At 48.9% G+C, this 22209-nt stretch overlaps 1 protein-coding gene across 1 annotated transcript in view; it reads left to right on the top strand.

The window, feature by feature from the left end:
* The window catches only part of ZCWPW1 (zinc finger CW-type and PWWP domain containing 1), a 645937-nt gene that overhangs the window by 275835 nt on the left and 347893 nt on the right, over positions 1-22209 (top strand). The gene's annotated exons all lie outside the window — the stretch shown is intronic.

Here is a 22209-nt window from a genome sequence, read left to right as displayed (position 1 = left end):
GCGTCTGGAGTGGACCAGGAGGGTCCGGGGTGCTCCTCTTTTGGAAGGGAGCAAGGGCCAGCCTGGAGCAACCAGACCAGCAGTGGTGATGTCGTCGGGAAGGCCACAAGCCAGCGGGCTAGTAGCCAGACAACGCGGTGAGCAGAAAAAAGCCGAAGGGCCCCATGCAGATCTCGTGGATGCTGGGAGGCTGGACTTCGGTGCTGGAGCTGCTCAGGGTCGGGGCTTCTCGGACCCCAAAGCACTCACCAGAGGATCCCTCGGCGGTCGTGCTGGATAGAAGTTGTGCAGTTCTGATGATGGCCGGTCCCTCGAGGTCTCGTCGCACCTACGGTTCTCAGCTTAGCTGTAGAGGTAGGTAGAGGTCAGAGGTGCCAGGGAAGCCGGGTCTCGTCGAGCTGGTCAGTCGGATTCCGGAGGAAGCACGTGCAGCAAACCGCAGAGTTCTTAGATGGTGCCTGCGGATACAGGGTGACTACTCCTTAGTCACAAGGGAGAAATCTTGAGAAGAGTCGAGAGTTCCTTTCGTGGAAACTAGTTTCTTGATTCAAAGATGATCTAATTTGGAAGGGTCCCCGCTCCTGCCTTTATCCTAAAGAAAGGGGTGGGTACGCGACTAGGTCCTGCCCTAGGGGTGGGATCAGGAAGGGGGGTGGTTACACCCCTCTCCCATGCCGGACTTTCCCCAGGCCAGGGGCTGGTGTGCCCCTGGAACTGGTTCTAGCCGGCAGATGCGTAGTGAGCACCGGGGTGCCACTTGCAGTCACCTTCCTGTAAAGCCCTGCCTACCCAGGATACACAAAACCCTGTCTGGGATGGTGCTAGCACCGCCCCTGACAGGAAACCCTTTGTCCAAGCTCCCCTCGCTGGAAGGACTCCCAGCTGCAGGGGGTCAGACTCGTGTCTGTGGTGGCAGCATCCATTTTGTGATGCTGAGGCTTGAGTTAACTTTAACCGGGGTTCACAGTTACATACATGTCGTGTCCCTCTAGAAGGGTGGAATGCTAACCTTGTCGCCAGAATTGGCGAGGGGTTAGTATTCCAATTCGTATGACACCTTACTCGACATGTTTTGATAAAGCGATACCAAAGATAGCATTTAACCGCGAGGATTATAATGCACTTAAGAGTATATGGTATGCGTTATCATGGAACAGCTATTAGGACTTGGTTCCGCAAGCTGCAAACGGGCTCAGCTCATGCCAGAGCACCATCTCACAAGATTCCAAGCACTCTGCCTTCAGGATTGTCAAGGCCTGCCATAGGAGTGACTGATAGGAATCTGTGTGTCCATTTTTAGGGTTAGATAAAGGTATGCTATATCTAAAGCAAAGGGTGATTACACCACCTTGCCCCAGCTGTCTTGCAGCCAGTTGTGTCAGATTTAGATGGCCAGCCAGGGGTGGCATAATACATGCTGCAGCCCCTGGTAGGCCCTGGGTACACCTATGCCCTGAGTTACAGGGTCTGATAAGGTGGCCCAGTACCAATTAGATATGTACCTAGGGTACATGGAATCCATTTTACAGAGAGAGCAGTAGGCCTGGGGTCCTGATTGGCAGGGTCCCAGGCCAACTAAGTCGGAAAACCAGCAAAACACCAGGCAAAAAGTTGGGGGCAACCATACTCAGGTATCCACCTTCCTACACCCCCCCCCCCCCCCCCCCCCCCCAAACGAAAGGAGATAAGGCTATCCTTGACCAGGTAAGCCTATATTGCCTGAGTGGCCATATGAGGTGGTACATGCACTGGCATGGTTCCCCCCTATATCATGGTCCACTAAGCAACCCCTCACCCTAAGGGTATCTGAGGGTCTCCACCATAGGGAATCACTACCTGTGGTGTGCTTTGGCAAAGTAAAAGGCTGGTGTGGGAATGGAGTACTGAAGTGAGACTCCACTACTGTTGGGCTCAACTTCCTCCAATCACTATCCACCATATGTGCCTTTCTTTCCAGTACTGAGTTGCTATGAGCTCTCAGGGTCAACCTCTGGCTACCTAAAGCTGGAGGCTGAGTCCCTCTGTTTGGCTTACTGGAGGGACAGGTCAGGTTTGGGGTTTTTAGGCCCCAGGTTTGGCTGTGCCCAACAGTGTCCAGCTGTGGGAGTTCCCTAACTAAGTTTAAGGGGGATCCCTCAGGAGTGTGTTTTATTTTCACTTGGCTAGGTCTACTAGCTTCAGTGATCCTAATCTGCTGATTGGGAAATTCTTTTGGACAGGGGGTCCTTTGGGGTCCACCACTGGCCTCCCTGACCTCTACAGCCCTGGGCTGATGGAGGCAGGGTTGAGAGGGGCAGGCTACCTGCTCCAGACTGGGTCCCACCTGGGAAGGGTCCACTGCCATCAGGGGCTCTGCCAGGCTAGGCCTGGCTACCTCTGGGGCAGTTCCTTCACCAGGGGTAGAGTCAGTTCCCTGAGGAGGCTGGCTCTCACCTAGTGTCTGGGAGGGGGAAGACTTTTCTTCCTCCTCAATGCTCTCAGTTTGAGTGGAGTGATCCATTGTTTCAGGCTTCACAACACTATTATCTGTCTGAGTTTGAGCTGTGGCCATCTCAACTCCACCAACCTTTTCAGGAAGGGACTCAGTTTGGGTTTGGGCTGTGACCATCACAGCCTTGCCAACCTGTTCAGGAAAGGCATCTTTCTGGGATAGGGCTGTGACTGGCACAGTCCTCCTGACCTGTTCAGGGAGGACATCTTGGACTGGGGCTGTGGCTATCACTGCCCCACTGACCTTACCATGGAGGTTTACCATTTTAAAATGGGTTTCGTGCTCTACCTCAGCCCAGGCAGAGGTCTCTAAATCATTCCCCAGTATGCAATCTACAGGCAAGTTTGGTGACACTGCCACTCTCTTGTGACCAGTGACACCTCCCCAGCTGAGATTTACCACTGCTATGGGATGATCTCTCTGCACTCCATCAATGTTCACTACCTGGTATGTGGCACCAGGCATAAGTTGCATTGAGGGGACTAGGCTCTCAGCCACCATGGTGATGCTAGCCCCTGTGTCTCTGTAGGCCTCAACTTTTGAACCATTGATGAGGGGATCCTGTCTGTACCTGCCCAAAGTGTTGGGACAGGCTGTGAAGTTGGCAAACCCCATGCCAGTCTCACAGACAAGAGTATCTGAGTCAGGGGACCTGGTTAGGCCAGAGTCCCCAGGCACTCCCAAAGAAAATGCACCCAGATTCTTGGGGGCATTCCCACCACCTGGGGGATTACTACTAGTAGTAACAGGAGGCTGGGAAGCTTTATTTGGGGGTATGTTCTCCTTATTGTTGTTGGCCTTGGGACAACTGCTGTCACTTTTGTAATGGCCTACCTGTTTGCAGGTATGACAATAAGGTTTCTTTTGGGTTTTGGGAGAAGTTTGGGACCCACCCTTTTCAGAGGAATTTTGGGGCCCTGTGGTTTGATCAGAAGATTTATTCACACCCTTCTCTTGAGGCTTGGTTGATTCCTTCTTTTGGTCACCACCCTGGTTTTTAGGCCTGACCCTGGTTCTGACCCATTTGTCTGCCCTCTTACCCAATTCTTGTGGAGAGGTCAGATCAGAGTCTACCAGGTGCTGGTGTAATAACTGGTTCTGACAATTACTTAAGATTTGCTCTCTCATAATTAGATTGTACAATCCTTTAAAATCAGTAACCTTACTTCCCAGTAGCCAGCCTTCAAAAGCCTTAGTGGCACAACCAACAACGTCAGCCCAATCCTGAGACTGAGTTTTCTGGGTGTCTCTGAACATCAACCTGTACTGTTCAGTGGTTAAACCAAACCCATCAACCAGTGTATTCTTCAGGACTTGGTAATTGTTAGCATCCTCAACTCTATTAGTGAGGAGCTTATCTCTACCTTTGCCTTCAAAGGAGAGCCACAAGATAGCTGCCCACTGACGACTCTGGGGGACACACTGTACAGTGCAAGCCCTCTCCAAAGCAGTCATCCATTTGTGGATGTCATCCCCTTGTTTAAAGGGGGGCACTATCTTACTCAGGTGACTAGTGTCTAAACTCCTGTCTTTTTCTCTTGGGAGAATGCTGCCACCAGTGGGGTCTGCCCCACACAATTTCTGCTCTCTAGCAAAGGCAAGTCTCTCTTTGGCCAGGGCAAGTTCTTCCCTTTCAATCCTTAGATTGACTTCCTTCATTTTAGCTTCATGTTCTCTTCTCTGAGGGGATGTCATCCCTCTGTGAGAAGAGGTCTGAGAGCCATTGGTTCGAACCTAACCCTTCCACTCCCAATGTTAAGTCTGCCTGAGAGTGGCCCTGGGGGTCCCCCAAATCCAATCTCATGCCTACTTAAGTTGGACCTGGTGAGTCTCCTGACTTCTACCTGTACCTTGTCTGCCTCCTCCCCTGATAACTCATCTTCATCCTCATCCTCAGCATCATCTGGCTCCTGGAGGGGATGGTCATGGTTATCAAAGGGACCCTGTAAGGGGGGCATATTCCCATCTGGATGAGAAGGATCTGCGTTGGCAGACCTCCTGGCATCATAAGTCTCTAAGAGACCAATCAGAAAGGGAATGGTAGGGTTTGCACCCTGTTTTAGCTTCCTGGATGTACAGATTTGTCTCATCTCCTGGAAGCTAAGTGCTGCATATCTGGATATGACCTGTGGAGGGTCAACTGACACAAGGGGAGACTCAGAGTTTCCTCCTTTGTCTGACATGCTGCTTTTCTAGTGTGGTGTAAGAGTCTAGAGACATAGAATTGGTGTCTCTGTTAGGTGGCAGTCGGGTTCTGAGTATTCGGGTGAAATTTTATTCCCCGATTATAACAAATCTGATTCTTGAACAGGCTGAAAATTTCCAACGTTTAGGAATTGATATACTTCCTATCTCTACACCTGGCAAGCCAAACTCTTTCGATAAGCAGGGGCTGAGAGGTGGTGAGCTAATTGGGATAACCTCTCCTCTGAGAGACCTGAAAATTTGGGTTTCCAGGGGAAAACGCTCTGTATCGCACGTGAAGCCACTTCCACTAGTTGAGAATTCCACACTCAATGATGATAATAACCGGTGGAATTGGCTCCATAGTGCTTTATCAACAAAAAATAAGGATAACCCCAAATTGTTTCACCACCTTTAACCCAACCTTAAACATAATTTCCTGGAACGCGGCCGGATTTTATAGTAGCCCGGAGAAACTGGCCTTCTTATCCACTCTGGAGGCCGATATATTGTGTATCCAGGAAACATGGTGCATAGATAGGTTAATGCCTTTAAAAGATTTCTATGTATTGGAAGTACCGGCTGCGCCCTCTAAAAAAGGGCATGCTAGGGGGGGGCTCGCCTGTTTACTGTCAAATAAGTTCCAATGGAGATTCTCCCATTATATTGATCCCACTAGACTTTTCCACACTATAACTTTGGAAAATATGTACCATGACAATACAAAATTTTCCATGGTCATTTTTAATGTGTACATTCCGCCTGAGGATGGTTTTAATGACAAACTGAAGCGGGTCCTCCAGTTTATGGAAAATATAAAAAATTCTCCTCCTTTTCCGGTAATTTTGCTAATCGGTGATCTGAATTGTAAAGTATCAAATGCTAGTCTAACACTTTTTAGGGATAAAGCTAAGGAGGAAACATATTGCATCCCCCAGACGCTTTTCCCGGAAAACTTAAGAACAAATAAAAGGGGGAAGATTTTGTTAAAAGAACTAGCAATCGGGGATGGTATTATCTTAAATGGAAGATTTCCATCTGACGTCCCCGCAAATTATACCCATAATTCCCCCTTCGGATCATCAATTCTGGACTATGCTATCGCCAGTTACAGCCTGTTTCCCCTGATTCTTGACTTAAAGATTATACCCACGACTCTGAGTGACCATAGTATTTTAGCATTATCAATTTCGTTAAATTCCCTGAATACGGCATCCTGGGCTCTAAATGGTAAAGAGGCTTCCTTCAACCCAACAGCTGGAAGATGCTTCTGGAATAATGCTGCCATTAATGGGGTCCAGGAGCTATTGTCCGACACTCTCAGGGAAATTGAAGTGTGGAACGGAAATGAAATAGTTTGCTTCGAGGCATTCATGTTAAAGATTCTATCGAATGTTAAAAAATCTGCCCCGCTTAGGAAAAAAGGAGAGGTAGTGCCTCTGCCCCTCCGTAATCTGAATAGGGAGTTAAACAAACTAATCCGTGCACAGTATGCTGAAAGGGTACCGGAACGTGGGAAAGTTATTGCTAGGTTAAGAAGAAAGAGAAGCAGACTCAAGAAAAAAATTAAACGGGACAGGGAGGATGAGGCATGGATTAAATTAAGGGAATCTGCTGTACACGGCAACATTAAAGATTTTTGGGCAATAATTGGGAAAGGATGTGGTACACGCCACTCCCCTATCCCTATAGCTATACCAGAAGATCTATGGTTCTCCCATATTTGTGAATTATATGCTGGAAATGGGACCATAGCTGTTGATAACGTCTCGGATCCGGCCCCTGATGACTCGGTTTTCTTTCCCTCTGAGAAGGAAATCGAGTTGGCTATAAAAAATATGCGATCCTCTGGGGCCATGGGACCGGATGAACTTCCGATGACGGTCCTAAAACAAGACCCATTGACCTGGAGTAAAATCCTGTATCCCCTGTTTAAGGCGTGCCATTCTTCTAAATGTGTCCCTGCATCTTGGAGAGGAAGCATTCTGGTTCCTATCTTTAAAAAGGGGGCAAGGGACAGTCCCAGTAACTATCGCATGATTGCGCTCCTCGACTCCATCGGAAAGGTCTTTGCGAAATGCCTCCTGAGTTCTCTTTCCGATTGGGTCGAGGAGCGCAACATCCTGCCTTTGGAACAGACTGGCTTCCGAAGGGAACATGGCACGTTGGACAACCTGACTGCCCTGCAGGTTATTACGGATAAATATGTCCAGGTGAGAGGGGGAGTGGTATACGCCGCATTCATTGATTTCTCCACAGCGTTCGACAAAGTAGATCGGGGAACGCTGTGGAGAAAATTGGCGATGCTGGGCCTCCCTTCACACCTGTTGGAATTGGTGCGGGCTCTGCACACTGAGACCTGGTGCAGGGTCTTAATGGGGGGCGAAAGGGGGCTTTCGGCCAAAATTCCAGCTCAGAATGGCCTTAAACAGGGATGCCTATTGGCGCCCCTGTTATTCTCCTTATATACAACTGACCTCCCTGCTGTTGTGTCCCACAGCGAGGGGATCGCACCATTGATTGGAGGGGTGCCTATGGCCTGCCTGATGTATGCCGATGATGTGTTATTGCTTGACTTAACACCCGTGGGACTGGCAAATCGGCTTCAGGCTCTGCAGGACTTCGCCAGGGAGCATTATATGAAGATCAATACCAATAAAAGTAAAGTGATGTGTATTGCTGGTCGAAAGAAATGCCGCTCGACAGATTTCCGTTGGGCCATTGGAGGGCACAGATTGGAGGTCGTTACTTGTTATACCTTTTTAGGGAAAATATTCTCGGCCAATATGAGCGAGAGTCTACACATAGAGCATTGCTCTCGCAAAGCTCTTGCCCATGGCAACGGGTTAAAGTCCCTATACCTGGCAACGGGGAGAAGACATTTTTCTAGTCTCTTGGAAGTATTCAGAGCTAAAATCCCCGCAACCATTTTGTATGGTATAGAAATAATTGAGATAAAATATTGGGACTTCTGCCACAAGACTGAGGGAAAACTCCTAAGATCCCTCTCGACTCTTAATAACGCCTGTCCACTGGCCGCCTGCAGGCTGGATTTTGGACTCAGGAGTGCCTGGGTGCAGGGTCTATGCGCCTTAATAAGGTGGATAGCCAGCTTGGCTAGAGCGAGAGAAGGAACCCTGCGAGCTTTGCTCAAAAAAGAACTTTTGGGCAATTTCAAGGAGTTCTCCAAACTCGTTGGCAATTTCAGAAGGGCTGTGAAAATCTTGGGGCTGGAGGAAAGCGCACTCTTCTCCTATACTCCCACGCAGTTAAAGCAGGTCCTTAAGGAGGCTTCGTGGGAGTACTGTTTCTTAACCGACAAAAAAACAGTTGGCGACAAAAGGAACGTGGAGCCGCTAATCTCCTCCTATAGGTTGAAACAGCCCCAACCGTACGCCCTGTGGAATTTACCACATGGCATACGTAGGTTCTGGTTCTTATTACGGTATGACTTAATCCCTCTTAATGTGCTGCTGTCCAAATGGTATGGCACCTCGCCGTTGTGCAATTTATGTAAATTGAATAACCAGGACTGTATGCATGTACTTTTGATTTGTCCTATGCTACGTAGCTTGCGCAACCGATGGCTTAAAGTAATCTGTCTACGCCTCAGTATCGTCACTTTTCAAGATTTTCTTCATGCACTTTATTGCCCACCTAATGAAATGTTTTGTGCCTATGTTTTTAACTTTTTTAAAGGATTTTTAGCTATTTATTAATCTTCTGGAAGGTGGTCCCGACCTGGCCTTGTGGGACTGATGGTTTGCAGTGCACCTATCACAGTTCGAATAGCATGTTTTTATAACTCTTGTATTTTTGATGATTGTATTGTTTTGTATGTTCATGTTTATGTGGCCCTCTTTTGAGAGCCAAAACATAATAAATAAATTTGAATTAGAATTTGAATTTGAATTAGTGTGGTGTAAGTGATGCACCTACCTACACTATTTGTTTGCCTACTGATCCCTTGCTAAGAGTTGTAGTCAAGGTGTGCTAAGCCTTGTTAAACTACAACAGCGGGTTCAGCAGAACTCAGAGTATTCTAAGCTAAGTTATATGTACCTTACCTTATGTGATCTTTCACAAAGATATTCTTAGGATACGTGTGGTAAAACAACAGCAAGCTCAAATCCCAACCGCTGCTCACCAATGTGAGAAGTTGGCCTGATATTCAGTGCTCACTATTCTAGTGATCACTATGTATCAGTCCAAACAACCCTTATGGTGATTGGTTGTAAGTCAACCTTATAGACCAGCTATCCTAGTAGCGTGGATACGAGCAGTCTTCGGGCTAAACTCTAGAGGGCGTGTTAAGCCAGCTGTTATACCATCACATATACCCCTTGAACACCAAGTGAAAGGACACCACACAAGTGTTATGAAAATAAACAGTGTATTTATTTGAATCACAACAGCCCTGTACTCTTTATGAGGACAGGGTACTAAGCACACAACAAAACTCTTACGAAAATTGCACAATTTACACAAATGCCCGAGGGGCACGGAAAACCATATACTATGGAAGTGATATGCGAAATTACTAGCAGGTAAGTACTGGACTAATAGGCTTTGGAATCGCTAGGACTACGTTACTGAACCTTCAGATTACTAGTGGGAGGCCTAAGGGACTCGGGTGCAGAGTGTGCACTCTCACGCGGGATGCGGGACAAAGTCTATGGGAGCTAGTAAAAGCAAAGTTAGTGTTCTCGGGCGAACCCGATAAGGTAGACTGAAAACGACAGTGGATCTGGACCCTTGGATAGTGAGGCTATGCTGGGGCACCGAAATGCCGAAGTTACCTAGCCCAGGGGCTGCATAGGTCTGAAAAGACGTCGGGAATCCTCGTTGACGAACCAGGAGCCTGAAGAAAGAGTTGCTGGCAGGCGACCAGTGAAGATTGTTCGAAGTGATCCAAGCCTGGATCGAAGATGGATGACACCTGAAAGCAGAGGGGACCAAGTTCTTAATCACTAGCCAGTGATTGTGTGGGCACCAGGATGGCACCGGATGGAGTCACCTCGACCAAGTGAGTGGGCGACGCTGGGCTCTGCAGTCTCACGGACCAGGAGGCGTTGTCGGCGACCAGGATGGAGGTGCGAGCTGTCCCACGATGGTTGATGCTGTCGACGTCGCTGGACCCAGGATTGGGGCAACAAGTCTTGGCAAATTCAAGCCCACGCGGTGGACCTAAAATGGCGTCTGGAGTGGACCAGGAGGGTCCGGGGTGCTCCTCTTTTGGAAGGGAGCAAGGGCCAGCCTGGAGCAACCAGACCAGCAGTGGTGATGTCGTCGGGCATCGTCGGGAAGGCCACAAGCCAGCGGGCTAGTAGCCAGACAACGCGGTGAGCAGCAAAAAGCAGAAGGGCCCCACGCAGATCTCGTGGATGCTGGGAGGCTGGACTTCGGTGCTGGAGCTGCTCAGGGTCGGGGCTTCTCGGACCCCAAAGCACTCACCAGAGGATCCCTCGGTGGTCGTGCTGGATAGAAGTTGTGCAGTTCTGATGATGGCCTGTCCCTCGAGGTCTCGTCGCACCTACGGTTCTCAGCTTAGCTGTAGAGGTAGGTAGAGGTCAGAGGTGCCAGGGAAGCCGGGTCTCGTCGAGCTGGTCAGTCGGATTCCGGAGGAAGGACGTGCAGCAAACCGCAGAGTTCTTAGATGGTGCCTGCGGATACAGGGTGACTACTCCTTAGTCACAAGGGAGAAATCTTGAGAAGAGTCGAGAGTTCCTTTCGTGGAAACTAGTTTCTTGATTCAAAGATGATCTAATTTGGAAGGGTCCCCGCTCCTGCCTTTATCCTAAAGAAAGGGGTGGGTACGCGACTAGGTCCTGCCCTAGGGGTGGGACCAGGAAGGGGGGTGGTTACACCCCTCTCCCATGCCGGACTTTCCCCAGGCCAGGGGCTGGTGTGCCCCTGGAACTGGTTCTAGCCGGCAGATGCGTAGTGAGCACCGGGGTGCCACTTGCAGTCACCTTCCTGTAAAGCCCTGCCTACCCAGGATACACAAAACCCTGTCTGGGATGGTGCTAGCACCGCCCCTGACAGGAAACCCTTTGTCCAAGCTCCCCTCGCTGGAAGGACTCCCAGCTGCAGGGGGTCAGACTCGTGTCTGTGGTGGCAGCATCCATTTTGTGATGCTGAGGCTTGAGTTAACTTTAACCGGGGTTCACAGTTACATACATGTCGTGTCCCTCTAGAAGGGTGGAATGCTAACCTTGTCGCCAGAATTGGCGAGGGGTTAGTATTCCAATTCGTATGACACCTTACTCGACATGTTTTGATAAAGCGATACCAAAGATAGCATTTAACCGCGAGGATTATAATGCACTTAAGAGTATATGGTATGCGTTATCATGGAACAGCTATTAGGACTTGGTTCCGCAAGCTGCAAACGGGCTCAGCTCATGCCAGAGCACCATCTCACACGATTCCAAGCACTCTGCCTTCAGGATTGTCAAGGCCTGCCATAGGAGTGACTGATAGGAATCTGTGTGTCCATTTTTAGGGTTAGATAAAGGTATGCTATATCTAAAGCAAAGGGTGATTACACCGCCTTGCCCCAGCTGTCTTGCAGCCAGTTGTGTCAGAATTAGATGGCCAGCCAGGGGTGGCATAATACATGCTGCAGCCCCCGGTAGGCCCTGGGTACACCTATGCCCTGAGTGACAGGGTCTAATAAGGTGGCCCAGTACCAATTAGATATGTACCTAGGGTACATGGAATCCATTTTACAGAGAGAGTAGTAGGCCTGGGGTCCTGATTGGCAGGGTCCCAGGCCGACTAAGTCGGAAAACCAGCAAAACACCAGGCAAAAAGTTGGGGTCAACCATACTCAGGTATCCACCTTCCTACACCCCCGCCCCCCCCCCCCCCCCCCCCCCCCCAAACGAAAGGAGATAAGGCTATCCTTGACCAGGTAAGCCTATATTGCCTGAGTGGCCATATGAGGTGGTACATGCACTGGCATGGTTACCCCCTATATCATGGTCCACTAAGCAACCCCTCACCCTAAGGGTATCTGAGGGTCTCCACCATAGGGAATCACTACCTGTGGTGTGCTTTGGCAAAGTAAAAGGCTGGTGTGGGAATGGAGTACTGAAGTGAGACTCCACTACTGTTGGGCTCAACTTCCTCCAATCACTATCCACCATATGTGCCTTTCTTTCCAGTACTGAGTTGCTATGAGCTCTCAGGGTCAACCTCTGGCTACTTAAAGCTGGTGGCTGAGTCCCTCTGTTTGGCTTACTGGAGGGACAGGTCAGGTTTGGGGTTTTTAGGCCCCAGGTTTGGCTGTGCCCAACAGTGTCTAGCTGTGGGAGTTCCCTAACTAAGTTTAAGGGGGATCCCTCAGGAGTGTGTTTTATTTTCACTTGGCTAGGTCTACTAGCTTCAGTGATCCTAATCTGCTGATTGGGAAATTCTTTTGGACAGGGGGTCCTTTGGGGTCCACCACTGGCCTCCCTGACCTCTACAGCCCTGGGCTGATGGAGGCAGGGTTGAGAGGGGCAGGCTACCTGCTCCAGACTGGGTCCCACCTGGGAAGGGTCCACTGCCATTAGGGGCTCTGCCAGGCTAGGCCTGGCTACCTCTGGGGCAGTTCCTTCACCAGGGGTAGAGTCAGTTCCCTGAGGAGGCTGGCTCTCACCTAGTGTCTGGGAGGGGGAAGACTTTTCTTCCTCCTCAATGCTCTCAGTTTGAGTGGAGTGATCCATTGTTTCAGGCTTCACAACACTATTATCTGTCTGAGTTTGAGCTGTGGCCATCTCAACTCCACCAACCTTTTCAGGAAGGGACTCAGTTTGGGTTTGGGCTGTGACCATCACAGCCTTGCCAACCTGTTCAGGAAAGGCATCTTTCTGGGATAGGGCTGTGACTGGCACAGTCCTCCTGACCTGTTCAGGGAGGACATCTTGGACTGGGGCTCTGGCTATCACTGCCCCACTGACCTTACCATGGAGGTTTACCATTTTAAAATGGGTTTCGTGCTCTACCTCAGCCCAGGCAGAGGTCTCTAAATCATTCCCCAGTAGGCAATCTACAGGCAAGTTTGGTGACACTGCCACTCTCTTGTGACCAGTGACACCTCCCCAGCTGAGATTTACCACTGCTATGTGATGATCTCTCTGCACTCCATCAATGTTCACTACCTGGTATGTGGCACCAGGCATAAGTTGCATTGAGGGGACAAGGCTCTCAGCCACCATGGTGATGCTAGCCCCTGTGTCTCTGTAGGCCTCAACTTTTGAACCATTGATGAGGGTCTCCTGTCTGTACTTGCCCAAAGTGTTGGGACAGGCTGTGAAGTTGGCAAACCCCATGCCAGTCTCACAGACAAGAGTATCTAAGTCAGGGGACCTGGTTAGGCCAGAGTCCCCAGGCACTCCCAAAGAAAATGCACCCAGATTCTTGGGGGCACTCCCACCACCTGGGGGATTAGTACTAGTAGTAACAGGAGGCTGGGAAGCTTTATTTGGGGGTATGTTCTCCTTATTGTTGTTGGCCTTGGGACAACTGCTGTCACTTTTGTAATGGCCTACCTGTTTGCAGGTATGACAATAAGGTTTCTTTTGGGTTTTGGGAGAAGTTTGGGACCCACCCTTTTCAGAGGAATTTTGGGGCCCTGTGGTTTGATCAGAAGATTTATTCACACCCTTCTCCTGAGGCTTGGTTGATTCCTTCTTTTGGTCACCACCCTGGTTTTTAGGCCTGACCCTGGTTCTGACCCATTTGTCTGCCCTCTTACCCAATTCTTGTGGAGAGGTCAGATCAGAGTCTACCAGGTGTTGGTGTAATAACTGGTTCTGACAATTACTTAAGATTTGCTCTCTCATAATTAGATTGTACAATCCTTTAAAATCAGTAACCTTACTTCCCAGTAGCCAGCCTTCAAAAGCCTTAGTGGCACAATCAACAACGTCAGCCCAATCCTGAGACTGAGTTTTCTGGGTGTCTCTGAACATCAACCTGTACTGTTCAGTGGTTAAACCAAACCCATCAACCAGTGTATTCTTCAGGACTTGGTAATTGTTAGCATCCTCAACTCTAGTAGTGAGGAGCTTATCTCTACCTTTGCCTTCAAAGGAGGGCCACAAGATAGCTGCCCACTGACTCTGGGGGACACACAGTACAGTGCAAGCCCTCTCCAAAGCAGTCATCCATTTGTGGATGTCATCCCCTTGTTTAAAGGGGGGCACTATCTTACTCAGGTGTCTAGTGTTTAAACTCCTGTCTTTTTCTCTTGGGAGAATGCTGCCACCAGTGGGGTCTGCCCCACACAATGTCTGCTCTCTAGCAAAGGCAAGTCTCTCTTTGGCCAGGGCAAGTTCTTCCCTTTCAATCCTTAGATTGACTTCCTTCATTTTAGCTTCATGTTCTCTTCTCTGAGGGGATGTCATCCCTCCGTGAGAAGAGGTCTGAGAGCCATTGGTTCGAATGGATCTGTTAGAGCCTCTGGACAGAGACCTAACCCGTCCACTCTCAATGTTAAGTCTGCCTGAGAGTGGCCCTGGGGGTCCCCCAAATCCAATCTCATGCCTACTTAAGTTGGACCTGGTGAGTCTCCTGACTTCTACCTGTACCTTGTCTGCCTCCTCCCCTGATAACTCATCTTCATCCTCATCCTCAGCATCATCTGCCTCCTAGAGGGGATGGTCATGGTTATCAAAGGGACCCTGTAAGGGGGGCATATTCCCATCTGGATGAGAAGGATCTGCGTTGGCAGACCTCCTGGCATCATAAGTCTCTAAGAGACCAATCAGAAAGGGAATGGTAGGGTTTGCACCCTGTTTTAGCTTCCTGGATGTACAGATTTGTCTCATCTCCTGGAAGCTAAGTGCTGCATATCTGGATATGACCTGTGGAGGGTCAACTGACACAAGGGGAGACTCAGAGTTTCCTCCTTTGTCTGACATGCTGCTTTTCTAGTGTGGTGTAAGTGATGCACCTACCTACACTATTTGTTTGCCTACTGATCCCTTGCTAAGAGTTGTAGTCAAGGTGTGCTAAGCCTTGTTAAACTACAACAGCGGGTTCAGTAGAACTCGAGTATTCTAAGCTAAGTTATATGTACCTTACCTTATGTGATCTTTCACAAAGATATTCTTAGGATACGTGTGGTAAAACAACAGCAAGCTCACATCCCAACCGCTGCTCACCAATGTGAGAAGTTGGCCTGATATTCAGTGCTCACTATTCTAGTGATCACTATGTATCAGTCCAAACAACCCTTATGGTGATTGGTTGTAAGTCAACCTTATAGACCAGCTATCCTAGTAGCGTGGATACGAGCAGTCTTCGGGCTAAACTCTAGAGGGCGTGTTAAGCCAGCTGTTATACCATCACATATACCCCTTGAACACCAAGTGAAAGGACACCACACAAGTGTTATGAAAATAAACAGTGTATTTATTTGAATCACAACAGCCCTGTACTCTTTATGAGGACAGGGTACTAAGCACACAACAAAACTCTTACGAAAATACTTTAAGTTGCACAATTTACACAAATGCCCGAGGGGCACGGAAAACCATATACTATGGAAGTGAAATGCGAAATTACTAGCAGGTAAGTACTGGACTAATAGGCTTTGGAATCGCTAGGACTACGTTACTGAACCTTCAGATTACTAGTAGGAGGCCTAAGGGACTCGGGTGCAGAGTGTGCACTCTCACGCGGGATGCGGGACAAAGTCTATGGGAGCTAGTAAAAGCAAAGTTAGTGTTCTCGGGCGAACCCGATAAGGTAGACTGAAAACGACAGTGGATCTGGACCCTTGGATAGTGAGGCTATGCTGGGGCACCGAAATGCCGAAGTTACCTAGCCCAGGGGCTGCATAGGTCTGAAAAGACGTCGGGAATCCTCGTTGACGAACCAGAAGCCTGAAGAAAGAGTTGCTGGCAGGCGACCAGTGAAGATTGTTCGAAGTGATCCAAGCCTGGATCGAAGATGGATGACACCTGAAAGCAGAGGGGACCAAGTTCTTAATCACTAGCCAGTGATTGTGTGGGCACCAGGATGGCACCGGATGGAGTCACCTCGACCAGGTGAGTGGGCGACGCTGGGCTCTGCAGTCTCACGGACCAGGAGGCGTTGTCGGCGACCAGGATGGAGGTGCGAGCTGTCCCACGATGGTTGATGCTGTCGACGTCGCTGGACCCAGGATTGGGGCAACAAGTCTTGGCAAATTCAAGCCCACGCGGTGGACCTAAAATGGCGTCTGGAGTGGACCAGGAGGGTCCGGGGTGCTCCTCTTTTGGAAGGGAGCAAGGGCCAGCCTGGAGCAACCAGACCAGCAGTGGTGATGTCGTCGGGCATCGTCGGGAAGGCCACAAGCCAGCGGGCTAGTAGCCAGACAACGCGGTGAGCAGCAAAAAGCAGAAGGGCCCCACGCAGATCTCGTGGATGCTGGGAGGCTGGACTTCGGTGCTGGAGCTGCTCAGGGTCGGGGCTTCTCGGACCCCAAAGCACTCACCAGAGGATCCCTCGGCGGTCGTGCTGGAAAGAAGTTGTGCAGTTCTGATGATGGCCGGTCCCTCGAGGTCTCGTCGCACCTACGGTTCTCAGCTTAGCTGTAGAGGTAGGTAGAGGTCAGAGGTGCCAGGGAAGCCGGGTCTCGTCGAGCTGGTCAGTCGGATTCCGGAGGAAGGACGTGCAGCAAACCGCAGAGTTCTTAGATGGTGCCTGCGGATGCAGGGTGACTACTCCTTAGTCATAAGGGAGAAATCTTGAGAAGAGTCGAGAGTTCCTTTCGTGGAAAGTAGTTTCTTGATTCAAAGATGATCTAATTTGGAAGGGTCCCCGCTCCTGCCTTTATCCTAAAGAAAGGGGTGGGTACGGGACTAGGTCCTGCCCTAGGGGTGGGACCAGGAAGGGAGGTGGTTACACCCCTCTCCCATGCCGGACTTTCCCCAGGCCAGGGGCTGGTGTGCCCCTGAAACTGGTTCTAGCCGGCAGATGCGTAGTGAGCACCGGGGTGCCACTTGCAGTCACCTTCCTGTAAAGCCCTGCCTACCCAGGGTACACAAAACCCTGTCTGGGATGGTGCTAGCACCGCCCCTGACAGGAAACCCTTTGTCCAAGCTCCCCTCGCTGGAAGGACTCCCAGCTGCAGGGGGTCAGACTCGTGTCTGTGGTGGCAGCATCCATTTTGTGATGCTGAGGCTTGAGTTAACTTTAACCGGGGTTCACAGTTACATACATGTCGTGTCCCTCTAGAAGGGTGGAATGCTAACCCCGTCGCCAGAATTGGCGAGGGGTTAGTATTCCAATTCGTATGACACCTTACTCGACATGTTTTGATAAAGCGATACCAAAGATAGTATTTAACCGCGAGGATTATAATGCACTTAAGAGTGTATGGTATGCGTTATCATGGAACAGCTATTAGGACTTGGTTCCGCAAGCTGCAAACGGGCTCAGCTCATGCCAGAGCACCATCTCACACGATTCCAAGCACTCTGCCTTCAGGATTGTCAAGGCCTGCCATAGGAGTGACTGATAGGAATCTGTCTGTCCATTTTTAGGGTTAGATATAGGTATACTATATCTAAAGCAAAGGGTGATTACACCACCTTGCCCCAGCTGTCGTGCAGCCAGTTGTGTCAGATTTAGATGGCCAGCCAGGGGTGGCATAATACATGCTGCAGCCCCTGGTAGGCCCTGGGTACACCTATGCCCTGAGTTACAGGGTCTGATAAGGTGGCCCAGTACCGATTAGATATGTACCTAGGGTACATGGAATCCATTTTACAGAGAGAGCAGTAGGCCTGGGGTCCTGATTGGCAGGGTCCCAGGCCAACTAAGTCGGAAAACCAGCAAAACACCAGGCAAAAAGTTGGGGGCAACCATAGTCAGGTATCCACCTTCCTACACATACCAATCTGAAAATTGGCCTAGGCCCATTTCCATTTTGCAACCCATAACTCTCGTTATGTAAAAAACACCAAAATTGTCCCTGAACCAATCAGAAACCTCTCACCCTCTAGAACACTCCTGAGAGAACTTTTTGCCTCTCAGATTTTATACTGCACATTGTGCTAGGGAGTCTCCTTTGAGCTCTGCTCAAAATCTTTTCTTTCTACTTGAGATATGGAACTTTGTTCTGTGGATTTCATCTGATTTTATAATCTTTATTGCTGCCATTCTTCTGAGAATGTCTGATAAGGAGAAAAAGGGTTTATTTAGAGCCTGTGCCACTTGTTCCAAGAAGAGGTTCTACACTAACGACCCTCATGCTGATTGTTCTTACTGCCTTTATCCGGACCATCAAGCTAAAGACTGAAAGGTTAAGTAAAACCCTGAGGGATCGTGAAGGGCACCTTTTGATATGGCTTCAAAAGCTAAATGCCAGAAAGGAGGTTATGTCCAGTGATAGTGATGAGGCATCCTCTTCTTCCTCTAGCAGATCTAAAAAAAAAAGAAATCTCCTCTTGCTCATTCCTCAGAGGAACGTCCTGAGAAGGCCCTCAAAAGACCACTCAAGGGTCTTCTGGGCGCAGTCCCTCAAAATCTCCTCAAGCTAAAGAAAAGGAGAGTAAGGGGCATGTTTTGGGGAAAAACCCTACAAAAATGACGAGTTCTGAGCCGTCAAAATCACCCCCTCAAAAGTCAAGCAATCCTTCACGAAGCCTTCCTCAATGCCTCCTGAGGTAAAGTCAGCAAAAACAGCATAGTCGACGAAGAAATCTTTATCGTCGACGACAAAGAGTGAGGTAAATTTAATACCAAAGAAGCCTTCACTGCCTGTTACGATCGTCGACGGCAACAATGACCACGGAAACTACGCCGACGACTGATAAGGCATTGCGGTTGGTGTTGACGGCTGCATCGGCGACGATGGTGTCGTCGGCGATCTTGTCGGCGGGCTCATCCACGAGAGAAAAAAACACCAGATAAGCTTATAGTTGCAAGGAAGAGGATTACACCTCTTAAGCCACCACACCTGCTAGAAGAGCAGAATTCAGAGGAGGAGGAGGATGAAAGCCCCTTTGGCTACGCAAGTAGCTCCTTACAATTGCTTGTAAAGTGCCAAGAGGATGACTTTGAGGAGGAGTACGGAGAGTATCAATATCCTCCCCAACAACATTACTCCCAGGGCTACCAGGAGGACATGGTTGACATGCCGTCTTCCTTAACCTCTTGGCTGCTAAGGCTCACTTATTCTTCTCATGTAATTTCCATTGAAATCAATGGAAAGTCCATGACGAGTTACCCTTGTCATTAGCAGCCAAGAGGTTAATGATGGATCTGCAGTTTATGCTGGCGGACTACAGAAAGAGGTTTCCACCAACTCCAGCCTCTCAAGAGGTGCTGTTAGCTGCTCCACTCCCACGCTCCATTCCTACTACTCCAGTTAGAAGCCTGGAGTTACTGCCAGAGCCATTGCCTAGATCACCATAGCCAATTCCTCAACAGGATCCAGTCACCACGAATGATGACCAAGAGGAGGGAGAGATAACGGACCCTAAGAAGGAATGGGATGATTACCTTATTCCATCGCATTCCTCTCCCTCCCCAGTGCCTATTGATTCTCCGCCGGAGGACATCGGCGGGTTCCATGATTTGGTGGAAAGAGCTGTGAAGAGGTTTGAACTTCCGATGTCAACTACCCAGACCGAGTGTTTCTTGTATCATTTCAAGGATCCATACCTGAAATCAGTTTGTGCTATTCCGATCGTTTGCCATGTTTGGGAAGGAGACATTAAGACACCAGCGACAGTCACACTGGTGCTCACCCGACTGGAGAAGAAATGTAAAGGTCCTTTGGATGCTCCTGCTTGTTTAGTGGGCTATCCCAAACCGAACCATGTTATATCACAGGCGGCTCAACAGAAATAAAAAAATCTGTCTGCTCCTATTATAACGCCTCCAGACAGAGAGGGTAGGCGCTTGGATAATGCAGAAAAAAATGTTTCTTCCATGTTTGCTCTTCTAGTTAAATCTGCGAATGCCCTTGCTGTTCTTAGCAGGTACGATAGGCAAATGTGGTGTGACCTGACACCTTACATAGACTTGATCCCCGAGGATAGTAGACAAGAGGTCAAGAAGATCCTTCAGGAGGGAGAAAGGGTTTTGGCTGAAGTCATTGATTGCGCGATGGACATCGCGACCACAGCCTTCAGATCGCTTGGAGGAGCGTCAGTGTTACGCCTTCAGGGATGGCTGAGAGCATCAGCTTTTAGACCGGAGGTCCAAAATAAAATCTTGTATCTTCCCTTCGATGGGAAAGACTTGTTTGGAAAACATGTGGATGATGCGTTACAAAGTATCAAGAAGGATAGAGCTATCGCAAAGGCCCTAGGAATACTGTAGTACCGGACGGAAGGTGCAATTTCTAGGGGCATGGAGTAGAGGCCAAACATCATATAGAGGAGGATACCAACAGGGCAGATACCCCTCTTACTCAACATCTTCTCAGCCGTACCGTCAACAGTATGGTCAACAACAGGCAGGGCGCTATCCAAAATCTGCCCTTCGAGGAAAAGGAGGTCGTCAAGGAAAGGACAACTCCAGAAGACAATTACAACCTTCAGGATCCGGCTACATATATCCTTCTCCATCCACAAAATCCCCTGGGTGGAAGAATTTCTTACCATCTTCATCATTGGCAAAAAATAACTACAGACCGATGGGTCCTCAATATAATACAATTCGGACATACTCTAGAGTTCCTACAAATCCCCCCTTGTACTCCTCCGACATGTCAAGAGGTCATGCATCTACATCCGATGCGTCTGGAAATTCGGGCAATGCTCGGAAAGGGAGCAATAGAACCTATGCCGATCTCCCAGAGAAGAAGGGGATTTTATTCCTGTTCTTAGTCCGAAAGAATATTCTTCAATGGTGTACTATTCTGGACCTGAGATCTCTGAATACTTATCTCAAGAAGCAATCTTTCCGGTTGGTTTCCCTCCCAGACATTCTGCTACTCTTAAACCAAGGGGATCATATGACCACCTTAGACCAACAGGATGCATATTTCCACATCTCCCATTCATCCTTCCCACAGGCAGTATCTTCGGTTTGCGGTATTGGAAGCTTTCATAGATTCACATGCGACCCACCCTCCTCCCCTGAGAGGCTCACCTTTGGATTTTTGGCACAAAAGATATCTGAGGCACAAGTGCTGGGAAATCTGTGGGGCAAAAGGTTCTCTCAGGAGTGTTCTAGAGGGTGAGAGGTTTCTGATTGGTTCAGGGACAATTTTGTGCTCTTTTACATAACAAGAGTTATAGGTTGCAAAATGGAAATGGGCCTAGGCCTCTCTTCAGTTTGGTATCTATCTAAGCATTGCTTTTTTATATACCGGGGACTCCCATCTCAACGACGGGGAATTATTCAGGCATGTGCATCTATAATAGCTTCCAATACAGGAGAACTACAGTTACAAGTAAGTAACTTGTTTTCTTCTTTCAGGTAGCAGGCATCCTGGTGAGAAGATCTTTCTGATTTTAGCCCTATGACCCTTTATAGCACAAGAATACCTGCTTCACTTTCACCCAGAGTCACCTCAAGGTTCACATTACCTATTCCGTGGACAGTTTATTTTTAACAACAAAAAGATGGAAACTGTTTTTGTAAAATTAAAAAAGCTTGGGTGCATTAGTCTCCAGAGATCCCGCCCACTCCGACCTCTGTTAACAAGAAGGTGTCCTTTCAGGTGAGAATAAGTACACCTCCAGGGTTGTATTCTGACGCTGAACCCTGATTGTCCATACCCCTGTGTAGTATCCCAGGAGAAAGAGGAAAGGAGTGAGATTGATGGACAGCGTCAAAAAGATGAGCCAGAGAAGGGGGCGCTATGTGGGAAATAATGTATTCGTTTATAAATGGACAGGAAAAGCTTCCCCAGATACGTGTTCTTGTTGGCTCCTTTTTTTAAAGGACCATCGCCTTCATTCAGGCAGTAGGAGCAGTGGCGCTGGGGCAATTGGCATGAGAGGCCAATGCACCCGAATTATAGCTGTCTTACTAGGAAAAACGGTGATGGGGCCTATTGGCTTGTTAGCATTTGGAACCAGATCACCCTTGCTGTACTGGCAACAGGGCCCAGGCAGTATGGGGCATGATATGGGGCTTTTTTCGCACAAAGATGCAACCAACCTGTTTTGGCTCTCAAGCATAGGAGTGATGGACCACTGCATCCTGATGCACTTTTCTTACTTTACGAAAAATGTAAGGGAGCTCACTGTCTTAGCTAGCATTAGTGACAAGGCCACCCTTACTGCTATGAGTGGGGCAACATGTGGGAGCTCATGTTTTCTGAATAGGACTGAAAGTCTGTTTCATGATGGTAGTATTGGCCAGGTATGATGGGGAATGGATGAAAGAGGCAGTGGAGCAGCCTGCTGCAGAGAGCTGCAGCTATTTTTAATGTAGCAGGTGCAGTTGTATATAAGCTGAGGAGTGTGAGGGGCTCACAAAACGTCTGTTATGGGGAGTAGTTTATTTTGGTCAATTTTTGTTTTTGCAAGATGTATTTTATCTTATATAAGCCTCACGTTGTGTGGAACCTGAGCTACAGAAAAGGTACCCTT

Source organism: Lissotriton vulgaris, chromosome 12 (genome assembly GCF_964263255.1).
Source record: "Lissotriton vulgaris chromosome 12, aLisVul1.2, whole genome shotgun sequence".
Lineage (NCBI taxonomy): Eukaryota > Metazoa > Chordata > Amphibia > Caudata > Salamandridae > Lissotriton > Lissotriton vulgaris.
The sequence above is the reverse complement of the archived record's forward strand: the minus strand, read 5'-3'. Positions and strand labels throughout refer to the sequence as shown.